The sequence below is a fragment of the Mytilus trossulus genome, chromosome 9 (assembly GCF_036588685.1).
Source record: "Mytilus trossulus isolate FHL-02 chromosome 9, PNRI_Mtr1.1.1.hap1, whole genome shotgun sequence".
NCBI classification, from domain to species: domain Eukaryota; kingdom Metazoa; phylum Mollusca; class Bivalvia; order Mytilida; family Mytilidae; genus Mytilus; species Mytilus trossulus.
The window spans coordinates 69,180,630-69,189,947 of NC_086381.1; the positions used below are offsets into that span (position 1 = coordinate 69,180,630).

The 9,318-nt window shown below is 32.0% G+C and overlaps 1 long non-coding RNA gene across 1 annotated transcript; it reads left to right on the forward strand.

Annotated features, from left to right (window-relative positions):
- On the forward strand, positions 1-9,054 carry LOC134683314 (uncharacterized). Its single transcript, XR_010100992.1, has 4 exons — positions 1-497; positions 3,877-3,964; positions 7,234-7,320; positions 8,685-9,054. It is a non-coding gene; the product is annotated as an uncharacterized LOC134683314 (long non-coding RNA).
- Positions 9,055-9,318: the final 264 nt, after the last annotated feature.

The following is a 9,318-nucleotide window of genomic DNA, read 5'->3' on the forward strand; positions in this document are numbered from 1 at the left end:
TACCTTTGGGGTAATAAATTCTTTGGGGTAATTGAAAAAAATTCGCCCAAAGGTTTGTACTAATTTCAACCTGTTATGTTAATGTTATCATTTTGTGGTTTTAATATGATATACAGCTAGATAATATCTCCCCAAAACGCTTCCAAACATTTAAATCGGACAACTATTTGAACAATTATCGGTTTATGAAATATGACCGTCTGTAAAGTGCATATCTAGCTGGAGTTATAAACGGGCGTTTGGGCTAATTCGCCTTTTTTGGTTTTCCACCAAAAAAACTGATACATATCACTTATATTATTATTTAAGTAAATTGGTGGGAACTTTCTGCAGTTTTCGATTAATTTTCTCCAAGAAATTGTAAGAAATAGAAAAAATATTCGACATATATATGAGTAGCACGTCTGAAATTTCACATATATTCTTTCGAAGATCTTATTCGGAACACCTTTGGATTCATTCGCTTCGATTAAATAGGACAAAATGGCAGCTTGCAGGTAAAATCGTTCCGTTATATAATCATTATTTTATATGTCAATCTTTCAACTGAATTTTAACGTATTGTTGCAGATAGATGTATTTTTGATGGATTGAAGAAAAAAGGTTTTTTTTTTATCTTTTTATTGTTTATTCGTTACTCATGCATGTTGGTTGTACGGAAGCTTGCTTCTGACTGTTTTGTCGGATATTTAAATTATAAATCATGCATGTAAATAAAGAAATATACTCCTTCTTCAACAAGTCAAAGATTTAAGATATTTTATATTTGTTTTCTGTTTAACAAGACGATTGTTTAGTCAGGTGATGAGATCCAGTGAAATTGATATACTTGTGAAATTTGAGCTTTAAAAATTGCCACTTTGACCTTTTGGATGCATCAGCCGTCTGGTGTCTGTCTGCCTGTTGCATATCTGGTGGTAGATCACATTGGCGGATCCAGGGGAGTTTGAAGCTTTAAATGGGGACATAATTATTGTTGGAATACCCCCCCCCCCTTTTTTTAAATTGCTGGATCCTCCCCTGGATCATTCTTATGGTCTTCTTATGATATACAATGTACAACTTAAACTCAAGGATCTGTGGCATGAAGGACATCAATATGCATATGCGAGTGTGTTACTTGGATGTCTTTTAAGTTTTAGATGTACATTATGTTTTTTCTGTTTATTCATTTATTCCTTGGCGCAAATGGCTTCTTCAGATATTCATGATATATATTTTCAAACATGTTTCTGTCATTTTTGTAAAACATAACAAGTCTGGTTTCCTTTCTTAGTTATTGAAGGGAGTCCATCATGTCTAGCAGTTGTCACATACCTTGCAGCCCTTCTTTGTATAAAAAAAATTGTTCTATTTATTCGTGTTAGTACTACATTGTACTAAGACATGTAAGACAAAATGGTAGATGGATTCTTTTGCGAATTTTCTTTTCGTACGAATAATATTTTGTCAGCCTGAACTTCTTTCAACTGGTGGCTGTATAAATGGTCTGTTGATTTTTTGATAGGTTTCTTCCTGTTTGTTTCCCTTTAGACATTGCATTGGTCATGTTGGTGGGGATAAAATTGCATACACCATGATTTTTCCAATATTGCAAGTGTTTCCGATAGGCATGTTTGTAAAATTTTAGCATGGATAGACTCCATGTCTGATTTGCTTACCTGGCCCATAGGGCCAAGTGAGCTTTTCTCATCTTTTCACGTCAGTCTTCATCGTCCATTGTCTTTAACCATGTTTACATATATTATTAACTTTTAATTTTTAATTTACAAAAATTTTTAATTTACAAAAATTTAACCAAACTTGGCCACAATCATCATTAGGGTATCTTGTTTAAGAAATGTGTCCATTGACCCGGGCAACCAACCAAGATGGGCACCATAGCTAAAAATAGAACATAAGGGGAAAATGTAGATTTTGGCTTTTAACCATGTTAACTCTGAAACCAAAGCTTTTATGAGTAAATCTGACACGGTTAAAATTGTTTATCAAGCTAAGATTTATCTGTCCTGAAATATTCAGGGGAATCTGACACCTGGTTGTTGGGTTGCCCCTGGGCTGAATTAGTAATTTTAAGGAAATTTTGCCGTTTTTGGTTATTATCTTGAAAAGTATCATAGATAGAGATAGCCTGTAAAAGCAATAATGTTCAGCAAAGTAAAATCTACAAATCAGTCAGCATGACTAAAATGGTCAAGTGACCCCTAAAGAAGTTATTGACCTTTATAGTCAATTTTCAACAATTTTTGGTATACAATTGCTTTAGAGCAATCTGTAGACTTATACCGATGGCTCAGAGCATTACCCTCACGTCAATCTTTTTATTCTAAACATTAAGGAACATCTCAGATACTTACATTACTTATGATTGTCTTGCTTTAATTCGGTAAGTTGGGTAAATTAGTAGGGTTTATTAAACATAGTAAAATGATGTCCATCTATAATAAAGCAGGTGAAATTGATAATCAGCAGTACTAAGAAATACCTCGGCCTGGTTAAGGCCAAAACAAATTTTAAATAACTTTTTTCAAATTGGCACATACTGTTTAAAAATGCATATTAGGATCAAGAAATATCAACAAAAACATGAAAAACATGAAGATTTTTATGTGATGATGTCACAATTAGGTATTATATATACTGTTTTCACAAAAACGATGAAAAATACAGAGTTTATACAGTTTGCTATCTTTATACAATGTATCTGTTGTGAAAACATATCAGCCAAGAAACAACAAAATAATCATAATAATTTAACAGATGCTTTATTACAACTTTTATGCTATTAACAAAATATCACCAAAGTTGTTTCTTAGGTTGGCACTTCCTTTTCAATCTAAAATATACTTAAAAATTTGAAGAACAACAAAGAAAATCAAGAAATTTTACAAATTATGCACATGATGCAAATTAAGTCATGATTTGTTGCCTTGGTAACTCGTTCAATGTCCAAAATTGTTTTCCTTTTTCTGTATACCTTGTATCTTAGATATTGTACAGTAATTTAAAAATATGTACATGATAACTTTTAAATTAACAGTAATTTTTGGAAAGGGCCAAGTTTATTAAAGATAGAGAAAATTGTAAGTAGCAAGAATGTTCAATAAAGTAAGATCTTCAAACACATCGCATCACCAAAACACTATTTGCTCATGAATCCATCTGTGTCCTTTAATTAATATGCACATAGAACAAGGTGAGCGACACAGGCTCTTTAAAGCCTCTAGTTAAATGATGCCATATAAAAAAGAAGATGTGATATTATTGCCAATGAGACAACTATCCACAAAAGATCAAAATGACACAAACATTAACAACTATACATTGTAGGTAATCGTACGGCCTTCAACAATGAGCAAAGCCCATACTGCATAGTCAGCTATAAAAGGCCAAGAAAAGACAATGTAAATCAATCCAAAGGAGAAAAATAACGGCCTTATTTATGTAAAAAAATTAATGAAAAACAAATATGTACATGTACATGTACATATAACACATAGACAAACGAACTACTGAATTACAGGCTCCTGACTTGGTACAGGTACATACATTTTTTGTACATAAATAATGTGGCGGGGTTAAACGTGTAAGCCGGATCCCAACCCTCCCCTAACCAGCTGGGACAGTGGTATAACAGTACAACATAAGAAGGACCTATAAAAATCAGTTGATAAAGGCTTACGTATTGTTATGCGTTTACTTTTCTACATGGGCTAGAGGTATAGGGGGAGGGTTTAGATCTCACAAACATGTTAAACCCCGCCACATTTTTGCGCCTATCCCAAGTCTTGTATCATTTTAATTTTAGATCTTGTGTACAATTTGGAAATTAGTATGGCATTCATTATCACTGAACTAGTAAATATATTTTTTTAGGGGCCAGCTGAAGGACACCTCTGGGTGCGGGAATTTTTCGATACAGTGAAGACCTGTTGGTGAGCTTCTGCTGTTGTTTTTATCCAAGGTAAGGTTGTTGTCTCTTTGACACATTCTCCATTTCCATTCTCAATTTTATTAACTTGTCAGATAGACAAAAAATACAAGTGGACGTGGCTGGGTACTTAAACATCCCGACACAAAAAGACACAATGAACAGATGTGAGCTCGAGAGTACTCACAGTTATCTGACACAGCTAGTTCAAAGCCATTAACAACTAATAAAAAATCATGCAACTAAGACTAAACAATCAATCTGTACACATCCAACATCCAATGGATTTAGTGTAAAGACGTCTTAAACAGCCAGAGAAAAACATGACCTTGTGCAATGCCAAGTTACAGGTATCGACAGATTGTAGATCCATGAATATGTATACATGTATGTATATAACATACCAGTAATATTTAGTTAATCTTTTAATCTACTGATATCAAAATCAATATTTATACCAATAAAACAATGTTCAATGATCTTATTACAGTGTTGAATTGGTAACCTTTTAGAATAAGTTATTTAAGGGAGCGACAAGTTTACATGGATCATTTCTAAATTTCTGGGCACTGTTAACAACATTTCCGTAAAAATGAGGATGTGCTATCCGGTATGAAATAAGTTTGCTACAGGTACAATCAAGCTTCAAAACAAATCTTTATATCTATCATGTCTATGGAAAAATTCAGTAAAGGTTTTAAGTAATTTATGGTAAAGATATCCATGATATCCCTGGTTTTAATAATTTACCAGTTATACATAGGTTGCGTTCGTTAAAATTAAAAACGTCATAACAGACATGGGCATAACAAACAAGTTGTGAAATATAAACACGGTAAGATGGTGCCAAAGGAACATCACCATTTAAAAATGAAAAAAATAACAATAGGGAAAGAAAAGTCGTCTCTTGTGTTGTAAATTTTAGAGTGTAATTTCCTGTTTAAAACCGAAATATCTAAATCCAGGAAAGGACAGTTATTACCGAATAAATTTGATTTATTTAAAGTAAGATCCTTAGGGTAAATTTCAGCAGTATATTGAGAAAATTCTTGATTATTTAATGAAAAAATATCATCAAGATAACGGTAAGTGTTGTTGAATTTATCAAATAAATTTCGATGGGTCTTTGTTGAGTTTAGTCATTAACTGTGATTCGTAACAGTAAAAAAAACAAGTCATAGAACATATTCATAGAAAAGTAACTCTCTGACAGAATGTATAAGTACAGAGCTACGTCATATGTAATACAGAAACACAAAAACCCATATGGAAAAAGCATTTTAACAAAAACGAAAGACAGGCCTAAACACTTTTATTACAAAATATATATCAAATCCAAAAACAAATGTTGAGTGCATCTAATTCATCCCATCTTAGGTAAAGTAAATAGTAATGTATTTGTTGAAATTGCGAGATAATAATATCATTTTGCAGATCCCTTTTGCTTAGAAACTAAAAGACAAATAGAAGAATATGTGTTCTTATCAAATCTATCTACTACTTTGAATTGTAAGATGCACTCTGAGAATGAAAAAAATCTTTAATATCGAATAGATTTTATTTTGATAGAAGAACTTCAACATATTTCATAGAAGTTTGCAGTCTTTCAATTTATGGTTATTTAAATCTTTCTAAAATGTGAACTAGTAAAAATCATCGTACTTTTTTTCAACAAAACCTTTGTAAGTATTTCTTGGTACTGCTGATTATCCATTACACCTGCTTTATTATAGATGGACATCATTTTACTATGTTTAATGAACAAAATTGATGGAAATACTAAATTCTTTGTTTTTCAATTTTGACAAAATGCAAGACACCATTTTGTGAACTTTAAACTGGTCCTTCACTTTTGCTTGTGCAAAAATAATCATGAATATATTATAATGCCTACCAATGTTAAAACTACAATAAACATGATAAAGTATTTCTTAATATATATTATTTTTAGATAATCCCCCAATATCATGTCAGAATAGAGTAGCCTTACTTCATTTTTTATACTTTCACAATTCTTATACAGACTCTGACAAGAGTGTAGATACAATTGTAAATATTGCCATTTTACATGATCCCATGCTTAATTTTCAAAATCATCCATATTGCTGCATCTTTGTTAGCCATGGATTACATGTACTTTCAAGTCCCCCTCTTCTGATTTGATTTAACACAAAGGTAATGTAATAAGATCAAAAATACATGAAATATATATATTTATCATATACTCAGACTAAATAACATATCATTTTTACTGTGTGATAATAGCATTTAATTAACGTAAATTCCATATTTTTCGATTGGTGCTTGGCGGGCTGATATGAAAAGTTTATCATTTGCTTCGATTGTTATCGCATGCCTTTCCGTAACATTATCGCATGGCATTCCGGTGATACTCGGAAAATTCCGGAAAATACACCTCAATGCAACGTTTTCAGTGAAAACACATCAATTTACAAAGAAGTGTACAAAACAATATTTGGATACTTGAGAATATATTGTGTAAAATAATTAGAAAAAAAAGAAACAAACAAATTATTAAAAATAATTGCATTTTTAAAACAGTTTCAAACATATTAATTTAGAAAGTTGCTTAAAAAAGTTGACCTCCAAACAATGTTAATTATGTATATTGTTTAATTATATATTTTATCGATTCATCTATAACAAAATATTTTTCTTCTCTGTTGAGCAGATGATCGAAAGTATTCATATCGAATGAACTTAATTATGAGTCCGACGTCCGTAATCTTTTCACTCTTTGAACTCTATCTGGTAACCACGTAAAATGATTAATTATGATTTTAGCCGTTATTATTCTCCATTGTTGAAGCATATGATAAAAAGATCATAACATGTCATTTTTCTTATCGCATGTATTATCAGCCCTGGGTCTAATATCAGCCCTTGAGCCATGCGGCTTTTGGGCTGATATTGCACCTAGGGCTGATAATACATGCGATATGAAAAATACCATGTTATAATCTGATAACATTGTACATGAATATAATCACAAAAAGATGTGTTATCGTTACCAATAAGACAACTCTCCATTCAAGCCCCAATGAGTACTAATGTGAAACAATTCAGGTAGGACGAACTTATTGCCAGTCTAATATAAAAAGATTAACAAGCTACATGTACAACCACTAAAGATACTGAGTCGGGACAGGCATATTGTGCATATAGTATAACTGCAGTTAGGTTAAACGTATTTGATGGATCCAAATTTTAAACCCTCTCTCTAACCTGAGATAGTGGTGTTAAAGCACAAAAATAAAAAAACATTTAAAACTCTTTTGTAGGGGTTTTTACTCATCAGATGCATGATTCAGATCAATACAGTGGTGTCTGCATAAAAAAAGTTGATGGGAGAATGATGTTTATCAAAGGTAGGGTTTGAACTGGGTAAGAGAATGACAATAGAACAAAATAAATCTTGTAATTTTATAGGGTGTTTTTCAAGGGTTTAAGATGTTTTTAGAACTTTATAGTTAATACAAGTGTTGATTTTGGACTTCATCATGTTCATTATGCGCTGGATGTCACTTTAACTTCAACAAAAATAGAATATACATGTATGGGGTTTTTCAATATGCTGAATCTAACCATGTATTTAGATTTTTAATATTTTGGCCCGGTTAGAATTAAATTGCTCCACATTGAGATCGAAACATCTAAAGGGTGTAAAATTGTACGTTATTTGATTTCATCAGAAATTGAATTTTGGGGTTCTATGATATGCTGAATCTAACCATGTAATTAGATTGTGGGTATTGGACCATAATTTAAAATTTTGAAGTTTCGAAGTTTCGAAGTTTAAGATCTTAGACAAAATTCATTCTGTGATAGAAACCTATGTTGTGTCAACTATTTAATCACAATCCAAATTCAGAGCTATATCAAGCTTAATTGTTGTGTTAATACTTGCCCCAACTGTTCATGGTTGGACCTCTGCGGTCATATAAAGCTGGGCACTGCGGAGCATATGGTTAAATGGGGAAAAAATGCAAATGAATTTACAGTAGCTTGTGTATAGTCGGGTTTGTATAAAATTTAAATCAATTAGATTATTAATTAAAGTTATTAAAAAGTTTTCAAATTTTAGATTTTTGAAATTATGATCCAAGTTTTTAGAATATCAAACAGATCATTCAAGTAAACCATTGTATATATTGCCCAAAAAATTTGTGCTACCATTATAATCATTGTATATTTATGAGACTTTTTCAGTGTACCAGGGTTCGATTCCCTGCCTAGGAAATCATCATAGTGCTGGTGCAAAGTGGGCAAATATCCTAGTGGCCCCGCACTGATTAAAGTCTCTTTTATACTTTGTCTTTATTATTTTTTTGTACATGAAGTTATAAATGTGAATGAAAAGAGGGATACCTTACAAAAAGAACCCCAAAAAGTATTTTATTGATAATGCATGCCATTGTATTAAAATTACATTTGTCAATGTGAATGAAAAGAGGGATACCTTACAAAAAGAACCCCAAAAAGTATTTTATTGATAATGCATGCCATTGTATTAAAATTACATTTGTAAATGTACATGTTTGTCATGCATGGTAGAAAAAATATATATGTTTTTTGCATGGTAATAATTTGGCCTCAAACATCACTGATGAAAACTATTTGTTGATCTGCACATCTGGTGCAGCGAAATTGGTATTTTAACATTATTCCCTACAAAGGCCTACACGGACAAGTATATTAAATATAAATGCTATACTATTTGTTCACATTTAAGGTTGATGTAAACAAAGAAAAGAAAATTCAACAGATGAGGCTTTTTGACAAGAAGTGTTATTTTGAAATGATTTTTAGCCAGCAAATCAAGGTTAACAGCATCTAGAGAAATTTGCACAGCAACATGGAGGAGAAAAACCATCAATCCTTGCAAATCTTGCTGGACGGAATTGAGATTTTTTAGCACAAGCAACAATTCATGGAAAAAACTATGAAAAAAGGCTCTAGGTGTAATACCACCATTGATTTTCCCCTATTAGTCTTTGTTAAATTTGCACTTTTCAAAAAATTGTGCAGAATTTATCTTTGTTTCAAATAAAGAAATACTTGGCATGAGTAAAGTTTTATCCTGTCCAGTTCTATAGAAAAAGTTTCACATCACATTCCATTGCATATAAGAAAACAACCATCATTGGAAGTTAACCAATCAAATTTCTCCCCTTATTATACCCCACGCAACGAGTTGCGGAGGGTATAATGTTTTTGACTCGTCAGTCCGTCTGTCAGTCCGTCCGTCAGTCCTGTTTCTTGTCATCGCAACTCCTCTCAAACCACACAACAGAATTTCACGAAACCTGTTCAGATAATAAGGACATACTATGTAGTTGTGCAGATCAACGGGAAATTGCGATTCC